Source organism: Phascolarctos cinereus, unplaced genomic scaffold (genome assembly GCF_003287225.1).
Source record: "Phascolarctos cinereus isolate Bilbo 61053 unplaced genomic scaffold, phaCin_HiC Scaffold_5;HRSCAF=322, whole genome shotgun sequence".
Classification (NCBI taxonomy): Eukaryota; Metazoa; Chordata; class Mammalia; order Diprotodontia; family Phascolarctidae; genus Phascolarctos; species Phascolarctos cinereus.
Window position 1 is genome coordinate 78941082 of NW_027555958.1, and position 12607 is coordinate 78953688.

General features: G+C 36.4%; 1 protein-coding gene across 3 annotated transcripts in view; it reads right to left on the reverse strand.

The window, feature by feature from the left end:
- FAM120B (family with sequence similarity 120 member B) overlaps positions 1–12607 on the reverse strand; it is a 118214-nt gene that overhangs the window by 84867 nt on the left and 20740 nt on the right. The window lies entirely within an intron of this gene.

A 12607-nucleotide genomic window follows, 5' to 3' on the forward strand; every position in this document is an offset into this window, starting at 1 on the left:
AGTCAAATCAAAAAACCTCCATGAGTTGACATCCATTACAGTTGGCAGTGTGATGAGAACGCTTGGTGTTTTCTACCTAGATTTATTAGCCACAGCAGGGCTACAGTCAGGTCCTATTGTTGCCCTTGAGTTGTTTCAGTCACATCTGACTCTCTGTCACCCCATTTCGGGTTTTCTTGGCAAAAATACTGGAGTGGTTTGCCATTTCCTTCTCCAGCCTATTTTACAGATGAAGAACTGAGGCAAGTAGGGTTGAATGACTTGCTCAGGGTCACACAGCTAGTAAGTGTCTGAGATTAGATCTGAACTCATGAAGATGAGTCTTCCTGATTCCAAGCCCAGTGCTCTATCTAATGTGCCACCTCGCTGCCCACCGTTAGGTCCTATTAGGTCTTCTTTTTGAGTTCCCATATCTAAGTGTTATAAAGTGTTTTTTTTTTTGTTTAGCAAGTCAATAGGTGGCTTTCTGCCCTCAGAAATGTTATACTTAACAAGCCCTGGACTTGGAAGTCATAGTAGGAAGAGCTAGGTTCAAGTCCCACTCAACCATGTACTAGTTAGGTGACACTAAGGAAATCACTCAATTTCTCTCAGTCTTAGTTTCCTCATCTGTAAAACTGGTCCAACAATATTAGCCTTAAAACAGAATTATGAGGATTGTGAATGTGAAAACACTCTCTAAACCCCAGAGTATTATACTTTGTGTTACACTTTAAGATACTATTTTTTAAAAATTACTGTAGTTATGAGATATTTCAAAAGAAGTTAAAAATTTCAAGTCCTAAAACCTTGGCCAGTTTTTGCACTTAGAAAACATTTCTGAGATACAACAATATAGAAGACAAGGAAGATACAAGTCTAAGACACCAAATAATATGAAGAAAGCACAAAATATGCCAATAACTGCTTCAGTCAATATTCTCTCCCTGTTTCAGCAATTCACTTTTTTTAAGTCAAGCTTTTGTTGATAGTCTTTTCATGCTTATATGGCCTTTTAATAAATGTCTCTGGATTATTAGAATTAAAATTACAGGGTATTTACACTTCCTATATTGTAATTACTCTCTATGATCTCTAGCTTAGTAGATATGTAGATAGTTTTTTCCTTCTCCTTTCCCTTTTATCTAATTTCATTTATTAATAATTAATTCATAATTAATTTCAACTAATTTTAAAAAATGTTTTGGATACTTTATACTTTTAGGTATCTATGATTTCATCAATGTCAGTATTCCTCCCCATTTGTGATGCAGATAACAATCCATATACTACTTTTCATCTTATGCAACTCTTGTCTATATACATCCTATAAAGGGGGTTAGCACAATGTACTAGAGGCCTTCTTCTAGTACACTGCCTGTTGATACCAATAGAACACACGGGCTGTTTAGTTATTCTCTATTTTTACTGTTTACATAACCTCTCTATTTCCTTTTTCACTTCTACATCTTTCTGATAAGAATACTTCTCCTTCACAGTTATGAGTTCTGTTGCCTTACTTTAAAATCTGCTTTGCACCTCTTTTTGTGGTGGCAAAGAATTGGAAAATGAGGGAATGCCCATCAACTGGTGAATGGCTGAACAAGTTGTGGTATATGAATGTAATGGAATATTATTGTGCTATAAGAAATGATGACCAGGTGGACTTCAGAAAAACCTGGAAAGACTTGTATGGTCTGATGCTGAGTGAAGTAAACAGAACCAGGAGAACACTGTACACTGTAACAGCCACATTGTGCAATGACTAACGCTGCCCTTCTCAGAAATGCAAGGATCTAAGATATCTCCAAAGGTCTCATGATGGAAAATGCTATCCACATCCAGAGAAAGAGCTATGGAGTGTGAATGCAGATCAAATCATACTATTTGCTATTTTATTTTCTTCTGTTTTGTTTTGTTTCTTCTTTCTTGTGGTTCCTCCTATTGGTTCTAATTCTTCCTTATAACATCACTAATGTGAAAATACGTTTAATCACAATGTATATGTATAGTTTATATCAGATCATGTGCCATCTTGGAGAAGGGAGGCAAGAATGGAGGGGGAGAAAATTTTAAAACTCAAAAGCTTACAGAAGTAACTGTTGATAAATCAAAATAAATTAATTTTTAAAAATCTGCTTTGCAACTATTTACCCTCAAATAAATTCCAACCTATCAATGTCATAATTTTCAGTCAATTTCTCCAAGCTCCAAGTGGGATTCTTTTCCCATTTATTCCCATTTACTTTTCCTCACAAACAGTAGTTCTTCTGGTTTTGCTTTTTTTTCTTTTTGTATTTTTCATAATGATCTTTCTGCATTTCTTTATTTTTTCCATACTTGTTGAGCTTAACTGCATTTATTAACATTATAAATCACAATTTATTTTCAAATTTCCTTAACTTTGGATATTTAGGTTGCTATAATCTAGCAACTGCTTACTCATGTTCAGACTCCTTAAGAGTCTGCCCAATATGATGGATATTCTAATAAACCTTGTCTTTGGCTGAAAAAAAATATTTTACATAGTTCTAGAAATGTTAGCAAAGGCATTTAGAGAGGAGAAGGAGATTAAAGTAATCACACTGGTAAAGAGGGAAGAAATTACCCCTATTTGGTGGTAAAATGGTGGCTTACTTAGAAAACCCCAAAGAATCAGCAAAGAAACTGAGATATTAGCTTTAGCAAGATAAAATATTAGCTTTAGCAAATTCTAGATTTTAAACTATATAACATAGTCACACAGTCATCAAAACAACTTGGTACCAGCTAAGAAAGGGAGAGGTTTATCACAGATTAGGTATGCAACAGAAACAAAGGAGCACAGTACTATGGTGTTTGATAAACCCAAAGATTCCAGTTATGAATATGGTATATCCCATATATATTTAGCTGTAAGTCAGACAGCAAGGTCCAGTGGTCCTCAGGCAGATGATGATACAATTTCTTTATTGACTTTCCATTAATAAAATCACATGTTCATCCACTATTCAACAAAAACTACTGGGAAAACTGGAAAGTGCTCTGGTAGAAACTTAGTGTAGAGTAACATCATGCCATATACCAAGATAAACTCCAAATAGGTACGTGATTTAGACATAGGAAATGACATCATGAGCAAATTAAAGGAACACGGAAGAAATTACATGTTCAATCTGTAGACAGGAAAGAGTTCATGACCAAACAAGAGACAGAGATTCACAGGAGTCAAGATGAACAATTTTGAATATGTAAAATTAAAAAGGTTTTGCGTAAACAAAACCAATGTGGCTGAAATTAAAAGGGAATCATGAAATTGGGGTGATAATCTTTGTAGCAAATTTCTCTGATAAAGGTCTCACTTCTAAGATATAGAGGGAAGTGAGTCAAATTTATAAGAGTAAAAGCCATTTTCCAACTGATAATGGTCAATGGATATGAATAGGCAGTTTTTAAAGGAAGAAATCCAAACTGTCAATACTTGTGTGAAAAATTCTCTATATTAGAGAAATGCACATCGAAATAAGTCTGAGGTACCACTTCACATCTATCAGATTGGCAAAGCTGATTAAAAAGAAAAATGACAAATGCTGGTGAGGCTATGGGAAAACAGGTACTTTAATGCATCATTGGTGGAGCTGTGAACTAATCCAACCATTCTGGAAAGCAATTTGGAACTATCTTCAAAAATCTAATAAATTGGGCATATCCTGTGACCCAGTTATACCACTACTAGGTCTATGCCCCCAAAGAAATCAAAGAAAGAGGAAAAAGACCGATTAGAAACTGAAGCGGTGCTCATCAATTGGGGAATGGCTGAACAAGCTATTATATATAAAGGTGATTAATACTATCGTGTGGTAAAAAATAATGAAAAGAAGGTTTTAGAAGAACCTGAGAAGGCTTGTATGGATTGATACAAACTGAAGTAAGCATAACCAGGGGAATTTCTACAATAATAACAATACTATAAAGCTAGACAACTTTGAAACATTTAGGAGCTCTGATCAACACAATAAACATGCTATCCACCTTCAGACACAGAACTGACAGACTCAGAGTACAGAGTGAAGCACGTGTTCTTAGCTATGTTTGTCTCCTTAACATATACCTCACTACCACTGTATTTTAAGTTCATACCTATTTTCTTTCCCCTTTGAGTCTGTGTGTTTTCTTTGGAAAGTAAGCCCCATGTTTCTGAGAAAAATGTTTTGGAACAACTATTGTTACTATGCCATTTGAACAAATGCCTTTTCTAAAAGCTAACTGGGTCTGCTGGCTGACTGAGCTTGAGTAGTCACACATATGAGTCACCCCTCTGGGAACCCTAAGTGCCAGTGCCAGGGTAAATTTGGTGTTATAGTAAAGAGGTGGCAAATACACAAACAAATAATGTTATAATTTAGGATTTATAGTACTTGACAATCCTCCACTAAAATTCTACTCTAATACTTCACTGTAGTATAGAGGTGACTAGGGGTCACTGACATAACACAAGATCTATCAGGTCTCAACAAAGGGTATGTGCCCATTACCTGACATTGTCTATCATCCAAGAACCAGTCTAGCAAAAGTAAGAGAAGGTGGTGCATTTTTTTAGCTACAGAAACTCATTGTGGAGGGATTGTGATCTGTATTTGGTGTAACAACAACAATAATAGCTAGCATTTATATAGCACCTACTATGTGTCACGTATTGTGCTATGCACTTCACAAATAATATCTCATTTGATCCTCACCACAACCATGGCACACTATTATTATCATCACTATTTTACAGTTGAGGAAACTGAGGTAAACAGAAATGAAATGACTTGCCCAAGATCACACAGCTTGTAAGTATCTAAGGATAGATTAGAACTCAGGTATTCCTGACTCCAGGCCCAGTATTCTATCCACTGTACCACTTAGATCATGTGGATGAAATTATGCATCTATTAAAGCCTGGACATTTTACTTGATAGTATATTTGCAAAGCATTTTATGGTTATATCTAGATGAAAACAGATGAAGAAGTCCACTGTATTTAAGGTGGGCTGAGCTACAAAGTAGGAATTAAAAACTATCTTTTATTTGCCTGCTACTAAGACACTGGCTTTCTGTGTCAGTCAACATGTAACAGAATTATACATCTAAGCTTCCCTCTCTATAGACAGGAGGTAAAAATGTGAGAAAGCGCCCTGTAAAATTTAAAAAATACATGTGTACACACACACACACACACACACGCACATATTTAAAGATAAATTTGGTAGACTGCGTGACATTGTCATAACAAGTCCTTCAAATAATCTGTGTCTGACGGCTCTCTCAATACCTTAGCTAACCATGAAAGTGGATTTAACTTTTGAGTTTTAGTTAGTATCATGGAAATTCTGGTCTGGCATCCATTTCCTCTATAACCACAAATGATTTAAATAGAAATTCTCCTTTCTCTACAAGCCTCCAGAGTCTATTGTCATTTCTGAAGGCAAAAACTCCTGCATACACAACAACTTTTGACAACATAAATGTGAGGGTCAGTTTAATCTACTAATCTTAGAAATGAGAGTAATTCCATCATTCACAATAGTCAGCCAAGTATTTATGCTATATTGCATACAGTTTTAATTGTTAGCAGTAATACAGATGCAGGCATTTTCAGGTTATTTTCTTTTAAAAAAGGACAATTTAGTTCTGGATTATAACAGAAAATGCTGCCTTGAGCAATCAATGTGGTTAACAAAAACTTTATCCTAACCTGACCTTTGCCTTCTGTCCTCGTGCAAAATGCAGCAGGAAAACAAAACATCTGAACCCTCACTAAAAAGACAAGGAAATATCTATCCATCCATCCATCCATCCACCCATCCATCCATCCATCCATCCATCTATATCTCCATACACGCAAACATATATGTATACTGTTTCCATGACTATAAGTTACACCATTTACAGGATGCTAAATATCCAGATAGCAACTTTAAAAATCAATCAAATATCCAAATACTTTGCCTGCATAATGTCAAGACTCTTTGTATTTGGAAAGATTCAGGTAAGTAATTTTTTCAATCCTTATCCAAATTGTTGCTATCTTGTAGACACTACTTTATTTTCAGCATTTTTCTTTTAAAAACATGCCCACATTTTCTCTACCCTTAAAAACCCCCTCACTAGATTCTACTATTCTTGTAGCTATCATCCTTTATCTCTTCTCACTTTTTAAGCATAACTCTTTGAAAAAAGTAATCCACAGTGGGTACCCTCACTTCCTCTCTTCTCACTCTGCAGTGGGGCTTCTGACCTCATTATTCCACTACAACTGCTCTCCCCATGGCTACTAACTGCCAAAATCTTACAATGTTTTCTCAATCCTCATCCTTCTTGATCTCTCTGGAGCATGTGACACTCTTGATCTTTTTCTTCTCCTGAATACTCTCTCTTCTTTGGGTTTTCATGACACTAGTTCTCCACCAGCCTATCTGGAATCTTCATCCACATCATAACCACTAACTGTGGGTATTCCTGCAGACTTTGTTATTGGCCCTCTTCTTTGTTCTATTATATTTAATTCTGTGATCTCTTCATGAGTTCAATTATCATCTTTGATCATGATTTCCAGTTCTATACATCCAGCACTAATCTCTCCATCTCCCATCTCCATGTTCCCCATGTCCCTCATGCCTGGAATGCTTCCCATTCTCACCTATACCTCTTAGAATCTCTGGCTTCCTACCAGACTTTTCAAGTGTAATCTTCTATAGGAGTCTGTTCCTCTGTCTTTCACCCCCCCCCCATTTCCTAGTTACTAGCTCTTTCCCTCTAAAATTAACTCCCTTCAACTGTGTATGTTATCTTATAGGTGCCTATTGAAATTTATACCCTTGCTTCCTTTAGGATACAAGCTCCTTGAGGGCAGGAGCTGTTTTTCTTTCTCTTTGTATCTCTACCACTTACCACTTGGTTTGGCACATAGTAAACATTTAATAAACGCTTGTTGATTGTTTTGAAGCAGTACTTTGTGTAGTGGAAAGGAAGCAGGCTGATTAAGGAATAACTAAACAAATGTGGTATGTGAATAATGGAATATTAAGAAGCAATGAATCTGCAGAACACAGAGAAGCATGGGAATTCTTATGTGAACTGATACAAAATGAAGTTACCAGAACCAGGAAAATTATATACATGATGACCGTAATGTAAATGGAAGGAAAAACAATAAAAGAATTGGAATGTTACATAATTATAATGACCAAGTCAAACCCTAAAGCAGAGATAGGAAAGTGCACTTTCCTCACTTCTTTGCAGAGGAGAAGGATATAAGGATAAAAAGGACATATGTAAAGAATAATGCAAGTACTGTCAGACTCAGATCATACACTGTTAACTACTTTTTTCCCCCCCTGTTGGTTTAAAAATCATTTATTGCAAGGGTTAGCTCTCTGGGTAGGAGAGGAAAAAGTGATGTATTTGGAAATAAAGATGATGTAAAGGCAAAAGATAGCAATAAAAACAAAGAATATGGATTTTACAGAGAGGAAAAATTAAGTTTCTATATTTGTCCTCAAACAAATGTGGTCAAAATTCTACTTAATTTTGAATTGTCCAAGCATTTAGAAACAAAACACAAGGATTCCTTGTAAAGGCATTTGAAAAAAAAACTTTATACTTATGAAACAAGGGACTGAGATTGGCCAGTTAGAGCCGTGTCCTTATGAGCATGCTCTGCTGACATAATCCCCACATGGACTTCAGAGCACAGGCATTGTTTCAAGTCTGTATGAAGAAGAGGAGCCTTTCAACTGGCTTCTGAGCCAGAACTAAGAATGCCTACAAATGACACTAACCAGATGATTTGGGTTTTCTCTTTTATCTGGCTAAATTCAAGTGAGGAGGGTAGTAAGTCTCTGGGTAGAGAGCGAGTTCCCCACCCAGGTCACCAGGCAAGCCATGTATATGGTATGGTTGTTTTCTTATGTCTGCTGTGTCTATTCTTTCCTGCTCTTAGATGAAGGAATACTGGACAAGGCTATGACTTTGTGAGCTTCTGAAGAAGCTCCGGAGAACTGGGGGTCCATGTCTGATTTTACTGACAGTTGAGACCAGTGAGGAATGAAGTCCTGGGCAATCTGCTTGAACCCACACAGAAGTGAATAGAAGGCAGATAAGAAGAGACAACAATTCATCCAGCTATGCTGAACTGGCAAGTGAAATTAGTGGGGTGAATGGTTTAAACAAATTGTTTCAGTTAGAGCTAATTCTCCCCAGGCACCAAGGTGGGGAGAGTGAGCCTCCAGGTACTGAGGAAGAATGTTTTGTGACTTCCAGCCTGGCAAATGTAAAAACTCTTCCAAAAGTTAATTGACATTAAATGGTTAAATGGTACTAGAGCAATATTGGGAAAGAACACACCAGAATGGGGGTTTAAGTTGAAGACATTCAACAGATACCCTCAGCCCCTCAATGGTAGCCCTAGATCTTTGAGGGGGAAATGTAGCCTGGCTCTGGGGGACCCAATTCCTCAGTGAAAGTCTGAATTGGGATAATGGTCCTTGGAGTTTATAAGGTCAACATTTAAAGAAAACAGTCATTCCTATGACTTGGATGGAGTAAAGGCAGTTTTGCAAAGGAGTCAATGAACTTGGTTTCTGTTTATTCAAATTGTGCCAATTACCTGACATTCCCAAACTCTCCAACTTCCCCTTGACCATATATGAAAATTCATGATTAAGACCCATATAGCTGGATAAAATGATAAAAGGAAAGGTCTTTTCTTTTTAGTTCTTTTAAGGAACTGTCTTTATGTTAAACCATCCTTACGGACTATTCCTATTAACTGGAATATGCAGTATTTCTATTACTAATAGATAGCTAGCTGTGGCTGAGATCAGAAAAAAGAGACAATGGATATATTTTTTGCATATTCTACATTCCCTTACTGCTTAATAATTTTTAAAGTTACAAAAATATTTAGGCATTTATTTAATCAGGTAGGATTAAAAGCAGGGTCAAGAAGAGAGCGAAGAGACAGATGTAGGGGCCTGGTACCTCATGTGTGCCTGTAGTTTTATTTTTCTTTTTGGCTACCTTGCTGCCTAGCATACAGAATACATTCAACTGAGCATATGTATGGGGGGAGTGGATAACAGGTACAACTCAAATACCACAGTGAAGAGGTGCAATCTAATATAAAGGCATCTCTCTCCCTGATAAGCACAACTGTAGCACACAACAAATATTCTTTTTTCCTCTCTTACTCCTTAAAAATTGGTGCCTTTCACTTTGATTTTACATCCCATTTATTTCCCAATGTGACCCTTTCATCCCCCTTCTCTCGAGGGCATCGAACCTTCCCTTATAACAAAGAGAAACAGTTTAATAAAACAAATGCAAAAGTAAACACGTCTGATAGCATACACAACATTCCAGGAGCTCAGACTGTCACTCTACTGGGAAGAGGAACCAAGAAATATTATTCAAACAGCATCATGGAATTCAGGATTTTAAATACCAAGCTAGTGATCAGGGCCTGAAAGTCCAAAGTTGGACAAGTTAAAAAGTGAGCTGATCAAGGATCCATTTGTACAAAAATATTTATAGTAGCTGTTTTCATAGTAGTCTTAAATGGAAACTAAGGTGGTGTTACCTCATGCCAGCCACCTCCTCCCAGAGAAGTGATAGACAGAATAAGACATGCATTTTTTAGAAACAGCCAATGTGGGGATTTGTTTTTTAAGCATTCAGTTTGAGGAGAGGCAGTGGGAAGGAGTAACAACTTAAAACGTTTTTAAATTTGAAGAAAAAAAGCAGATCAGAGGAAGAAAAACATGCAATACAAGGGTATGTGGCTTGCTTCAGGACACACAAAAGAAATTTAAGTGGTTTGAGGAAACCTTTGGTTTTTTTTAAATCATAATCAATCAATAATCAGAGTAGTAGTATTTAAGTTTTAAAATATCTTCTATCACCTGCCAGAAATTAAAGCATTTGAGTTATCTCCTCTATTATTTATTTATTTAATTCTTTATTTTTAGGCAATTGGGATTAAGTGACTTGCCCAGGATCACACAGCTAGTAAGTGTCAAGTGTCTGGTCTGAGGCAGGACTTGAACTCAGGTCCTCCTGACTCCAGGGCCAGTGCTCTATCCGCCGTGCCACCCAGCTGCCTCTATCTCCTCTATTTTTAAGACACTCAGCTCAAATTCCACCTTTCCAGCATCCATTCCCCTCCCCCCCTCCCCCGGCACCTTTCAAAAATTTCTAGCTCTGAGATGACATTGCATCTGTCTATAACTTGCAAGCACATAATTGTTTGTATACTATCTTTTCCATTAGATCCTTGAGAGCCAGGACTATGTTTTTGCCTTTCTTTGTATAACCAGAGCTAAACAGTGCCTGGCACATACTAAGTGTTTAATAAATGCTTACTGACTGATTGACTGACTGACTGATTTTAGTCACTGAGTCCTCTCTAAAAATTTTAATATTCCTAAAGAGGTAATATATGCATTAATTTTTAGCCATCTTTGCCAAGGTGATAATTATATGAAAGCAGATCTATTTTTGATGATAGAAAGAAGAAATAAATATTGAAAAGAGGGCCCTGTTGGGTAAGGGTAGGCCGGCTGGGAGGGACTTATTTAGTCCAGGAAGCAGCATATGAAAGTATGACTTGCAAGGTAGGACCAGAGGAGCACACCAAAGACAAACCCAAACTTGTAGCGGTTTTCCCCACTTACTTGGCTCGCCCTACCAGATCTAAACTAAACAAGGTATGGTTCCTGCTCCTCTGGAGTCTACAATCTAAAATTTTAAACATCGGTGGCAATGACTATATATGCAGCTCCTTTAATGGGTCTAACTAGTATTATTGAGTTACTAGTCAATGGATGAACAAATAAAAGTTAAGCAAACATAACTTTTCAGGTTCTACAATGAAATCATCCTCAGAATCTACTTTGGCTACATGTAAAATACAATAAATTTTATTTAAGTACTATTTTAACCTAATTTACACTAGATTAATACTGAAGCTCTTTTTTCCAACCCAGGTTAGAGTTATACCCTTGGAGGTATGCCTCCCTTGAATATACATCAAATAATATTTTAAATGTATCAGGAGAACTTATTATTACAAATAATAATATTGTGAGTTTTTTGGAGTCAAATTCTGCAAATAGAAAAATAACTTCTTAGTTTCGTTTTTTTTTTAAAACCAAATCAGTATTTCCATCTTTTGGATTTGCTTAAGAAAAGGTATGCCTGTTTACTGGAAACAAAATCTAAAACAATATTCTGAAAGACAAGAGTGGTTTCTAGAGTTTTATCGAAGCCTTTTGTTTTCACATCTCAATTATTTCCAGATTTCCCATAAACACACATATGATACTCTTTAAAGTTTTAACTCACAAAAGATTATTTTCTGCTGAGGCATTTAAAAGGGGAGAAATGTGTTATGAAAAGAAAATGTAAAAAATATAAAAATGAATGAATGAATTAAAAAAAGCATTGCTTAAGGGCTTATGTTATGCCAGGAATAAACTGAAAAAAAAAATATTTGCATAGACTCCTCTTTTCTTGTTCCTCAATCAGCTGAAAAAAAGAAATTTCTTGAACAGTGAGCCCTCCCCTTTAGGTGATGAAATCTTTGGCATACAAAGAAGTAAACAAAAAGTACCCAGGTTATAATTGACTATAATATTATGCTCTGCAATGCTATTTTTTCCAGTAAATCTATTTTATGTATAAGTCATTTTCCCTTCAATGCTGTCAAGTGTCTGTTTTCCAGTTTCTATAGATGAATGAAGTTGAGTGGAAGGAGCATCAGGGTTCTGGATTCCACCTCTGCTACTTACTGGCTTTGTGACCTTGGGCAAGGCATTTAATCTCTGAGCTGGTTTCCTCTTGATCAGTCAACAATCAATCAAGAAGCATTTATTAAGTGTCTACTATATACTAAGCACTGTGCAAGGCATCGGGGATGCAAAGAGAGAAGTGAAGCAGTCCTTGCCCTCAAGGAACTTACATTCAATTGGCAGAGACAACATGTACATATATATATAAATATAAGCAAAATATACACAAAATAAAAACAAGATAATTTTTTTGAGACAGGGAAGTTACCAGATGCTTCATATAGATGAGGTATGAGCTGAGCTTTGCAAGAAATGGGGAATTTTATGAGGTAAAGGAAAGGAAGGAGTGCATTCCAGGCACTCCTAAGGATGGAAGATGGAACATCATGGCAGGTCGGGGCCAGGTTGTAAAGGGTGTGCCAAATACGGGAATGTATATATTTGATTCTAGATGTAATAGAGAGTCACGGGAGTTTACTGAGCAGAAAAATGAAATGAAAAACCTATGCTTTACAATAATTATTTTTTCAGTGGTGGAGTGAATGAGCTAAAAAAGGGAGATGAGGCACAGAGACCAATTAGAAGGCTACTGGGACAGTCTGGATGAGGTAATGAATCCCTGAACTAGGATGCTGAAAGGGCTTTGTAAACTAAGATGCAATATAAATGTTGGTTGCCGTTATTATTGATAATAATAAAATATCTGACATTTAACTAGTATGCTTTATGATCTAAGCATTTTTTACATATTATTACACGACTTTCAAAGCAACCCTGTGGTGAAGGTACTACTTGCATTATTGGCCCAATTTTGC